Source organism: Ooceraea biroi, chromosome 8, assembly GCF_003672135.1.
Source record: "Ooceraea biroi isolate clonal line C1 chromosome 8, Obir_v5.4, whole genome shotgun sequence".
Classification (NCBI taxonomy): Eukaryota; Metazoa; Arthropoda; class Insecta; order Hymenoptera; family Formicidae; genus Ooceraea; species Ooceraea biroi.
Window position 1 is genome coordinate 544,953 of NC_039513.1, and position 4,884 is coordinate 549,836.

General features: G+C 31.6%; 1 long non-coding RNA gene across 1 annotated transcript; it reads right to left on the reverse strand.

The window, feature by feature from the left end:
• Positions 1–945: 945 nt before the first annotated feature.
• LOC105283570 lies at positions 946–4,557 on the reverse strand. Its single transcript, XR_894703.3, has 3 exons — positions 4,092–4,557; positions 1,586–1,691; positions 946–1,435 (listed from the first exon to the last, which is right to left on the reverse strand). It is a non-coding gene; the product is annotated as an uncharacterized LOC105283570 (long non-coding RNA).
• Between the last annotated feature and the right edge of the window lie 327 nt (positions 4,558–4,884).

Here is a 4,884-nt window from a genome sequence, read left to right on the forward strand (position 1 = left end):
TTCAAAATGTTGTCCTTGCACATCGATACAAGCTAGACATCGACGTAGTACAGAATTTGTTACAGTACGACATTCCTGAAAATTTTGTTGCATCTCAGTAACTGAATTAGTAATTCGTTGCTTTAAATCTATCTGGTACTCTCCTGTTAGGAAATCTACGTTGATACTCTCGTACGGCAGCTCGTGCATTTCCGTCACAGAATCCGTACACGAAATGAATATCAGTGTATTCCTCATTTGAAAACACTTTTGGCATTCTGATAGTAATTGCTAGTTCACACGACGATTGAAATCTAACAGCTACTGTTGTGAAAGTAACAATCATACTGAATCGTTTCAACATAGTGAACATGAATACATGTGAATACACATAACATAAACATCTTCGACCTTCCAAATTCTACACTATGTTCCGTTGTTACTTATCTCATATTCCTTTTCAATATTGGTTTATAACTTTGTAATAAAGCATTTCTAAGCAAACTCGATATAAGAATTTTTTCTTATTTCCACTAGTAGAATATGCTCCCGCAGTTTGTCGGTTAAAACCCGGGACACCCTGTATATATATATATCACTGGCGAAACCGAACATACCCGAACAGCCGAAGTTACACGAAGTGCCAGTGCTCTCCCCTTACCGCTAATCTCAGCTTCCCCTCGTAAAAGGCTCTGTCCATATATTCCTATGTCAATGCACTCCCCTTCCCACAACAGGTCGTACAGGTCCTATCCCAGGTAAAAAAGATTGAATTCTCTTACCTACAAAGGGACCAACGAGCAGACTTGTTCCAAATCTAAGGGTAAAATCGACCTTGGTCGTTGACCCTACAGACGGAACTCACAGTCAGCTCGACTCAAGTTTTGAGACCGAGTGTCTCAAATTTTGAGAGGCGTGTGATACGCCCTTCCCTCGAGCTCACGGAGCTCTGGACGTAACAATAACTTGGTGAAAACTTTCCATCTAATTTATTTTATAACAGACTAATTTTTTTAACACATAAGAGTAAGGAAATAAGTAACTTTTGTTTTAAAAGATAATATATAATTATGATAAATAAAAACGTGCTATTCGGTTCTCTTAAATTGCTAGCGTTTGTTTACTTTGTTTAAAAAAGTTTATTAAACTTCAGAAACGTTATTTATTACATATAACATTATAATTAATTTCAAAATATAATTAAATATTTCTGTATATAATGAAGATCACATTGTAAATATAAAAGGAGAAAGTACATATAAATGCAACATCTGGTTCTGCAATAGTACATACTATGGCCACTAATTGCTGTTGTATTGATTGTTTCCAAAACTTGTTGTTCAATAGATGTTAATTGTTCTGCACTTGATAATGAAGGACCACCACCTGTTCCTTTTGTATATTTATTAATTTTATTATGTTTTGCCTTTGTTTTTCCATAAAGATCTTGCCAAGTCTGTTATAAGAACATTTATTTGCTATTAAAATAATTTATAAACTAATTACATATAGTTAAATAATCAGTAAAAGGATCAGTTTTATCTTCTAAAGCTATAAATATTTTCTTTTTGTGCATCTTTTGCCGTAAATGATGCCGAAAACTTACCAGATCTTAATTTCTCATTTTGCTTCATAAATTCTATAAGGGTTTCCTTTTGCTCTGCAGTTATATATCCTACTCTTTTGGTACTCATTTTTTATTTCTGTAATATCTATCAAAATAGAGTTTTTAAAGCAACTGCTATACAAATTTACCTGATTATATAGAAGTGTAACAAACTTTTCTACCTGTTCTACAAACTATTCTACATGTATTAATAGATTGATAATTAAACCAACAATCTGTTATGATCAATTAAATAAGTTTTAATAAAATATATGTAGGATTTTGCTTTTGTCACCAATCTACCGTCGAATTATATTTACAGACATATGGGACTAGCAAAATACGAATTTAATTTGGACATACATTATATCTATCGCAAAATTTTAATTGAATCTATTGTTAATGTTCCCAATATTAACAGTTTGCTTACTTAGTTATTTCAACTGTACTGTGTTTAACTAATTTTGAGACTTATAAATTGTAAGGTTATGTTTTTACCGTATACCTTCATTATTATACTTTCATTCCGTTATAGCAAAATTCTGATTGGTACAACTTTATATTTTACACTTGGCAACGTTGTGAGACTATCGCCACAATATATACAGTAGCGCAACTTCTTGTCGGCACCTTTGATGTTCGTGATGCAAAAATGGAGTGCGCATGCGTGACCAAAGAAGATGTAGAGGAAAAGAGAGAACCTATTGTCTCTTTCTAACACGCCAGGGCAGCAGCAAGGAAAATGTGCGCGGGAGCAGCACAATTGCGGGAGCAGCACAATTGCGGGAGCAGCACAATTGCAGAAACGTAGTAAACAATGAAAGTCATAAAAAATTATTGGCAATATTTAATGTTATTTATTATTGTATTATTAAGTACAATTATTAATTATTATTAATACATTAATTGCGACTTGAGATCATCTCTATGTCAAAAAGATATAATGAAATTTATATATATTGCGCAATTGCATTTTTATAATAAAAATAAAGAGATAATGAAGTATACTAATTTGTTTTTTTATTAATATAGTAATAATATAAGTAATGATTTAATTACTAACACAAATATGTTGTAAAAATTGAATGAAAAGTAAGGTAACATAATATTGAAAACAATAATTATATCAGATAATATTTAGATTAATTTTTGTAAAGGTCTAAATGTTCTCTATACTTATGTATATTTCAAATCATGTCTGGCGTTAATGTTATTAAATGTAACTTCTTCAAACTCTATTGTGATCAAAGGTCAAAATAATTATTTAATAAGACAAAATATTCTGACACATATATACTTGACATAAACATGCTTTTTGCTGTACTCTGACAGACACATTTAACAATATATAAAAGAATATACATTTCTCTATACTTAAATATAGTACAATTTCTACATGTAAAAATGAAAAGTATAGTGCACAAAAGTCTTTAAACACATAATTCTGTAAGCGCAGTATCGAGAAAAATCCTATGTCAATAGAATAACTAGTAGTTGCTCAATTAGCACTTTTACAAGCGTATATTCAGTTATTGTAGACATCCAAAGGTTCCGACAGCAGATTTATTGTAGTCTGAAAATCCTCCAAGCGTACTTTTTACGTTATCCTGGCAGTGCTTCTTGATTTGTCCCTGACAATGGAATGGAAATTACAATACAATTAAATGAAAAGTAAACTGTCTTAACTTTGTTAGTTTATTATTACATTTATTAAGTACATATGTCTCAATTATCTCAAGATATCAAGAGATCAAGTAATTAATATCATTGCAATAACCAACTTAATAAAGTTTACATATCTAGATTCATAAATTAATGCAAATCAGTGAATGAAATCGATGTTGTTACTTTACTGCTACTTTATGTATGCTTAATTTTATAGCCAATATTTATGGAAGTTAACAGGATTTGTTATAGTGAAATTGTAAGTTGTCAAACTTCATTAAATTATGATTAAAATAATATAATAATATAATATTAATATAGGTTAAAAATCCACTTATATTTTTCTTCTCGCGCACAACACAGCTGTAAATTATTAATTCAATTCACACACTACACACTGCACTACACTATTATTAATAATAGTATGCAATATATGCTGCTGATCACACAACGCGTCACATACACATATAAACTGCGTTAAAATTGGCGCCTATCTTCTGTTAGAAAAAGAGGTACTATCACTATCCTCTTTCCTCTACATCTCCTTTGGTCGCGCATGCGCACTCCATTTTCGCTACGGAAAATTGGGAGAGTTGCGCTACTGTATATACTGTGCTATCGCATACGGAAATTTTCGAATGACAATTTTCACTTCAATTTGAGAATAGCTATCAGCGTCTTTAGTATAACGTATGCGATATTAGTCATGCGAAAATTATCGTATACGCAAATTTGCGTGTGATTTCGAGAATCAGCCCCCAGTACCAGAAATTTAATATTGAGAAAATGTACGAATCTAACGAGACAATGCGAGAGGTGTACCATCGAGAAATGTACGAACCTAAAGAAACAATGTGTAAATATAAAGTTGAGAATTGATATCTCGGGTATACAAATGAGAAACATCAACCAAAGATCTTGCTATTCCACTATAAATATAAATACATATATACATGTCCTCGAAGGAACGGCGAGCGCTCTCCGTTCGCTGCCTATATATGTGCAGTAGCAGATGTTACGTACGAGTACGCTGTACGCCGCGTAGCCATCTGGTGGCGACGTCGAGTACTACGCTCCTGCTAGCGTATCCATAAACTTTACAAAGTAACTAAAAGTTCGATATGCTCAAATGTGCAGCCGCAAGTATCTCGATGGATTCTATCTCTATAGATTACATAATCAAAAATGAGATTTATATAGCAGACTACTGCTATATAAAGCTTATACATAATATACACTGACTAAAACTAAAACGTAATCCACATATTTACTTTCTGATATCAGAGATGAGGAAAGCTATTATTAAAGATATTTCGTGCGGGAAACAATTGTAGAACTCGATAACATTAAATTAAACATCTATTCCGGATATTTAATCTCGTATATAATCAACGAAATGTATGTATCAAACAAAATAATAAATATAAGAAGAAATATCTTTCGAGGAAACAATTGTCATTAAAATAGTATGTACTTGGTGTAATATAATTAGTCATTAGGTTTACTCTCATATATAATTACAACCTCTATACATTAAACCAAACCCTTTAATATACATAAAAAACGTTAATTAATATGAGAGGGAAGTTTATTATTCTTGGAAGAAACAAATGAAACATGTACACAACATTATG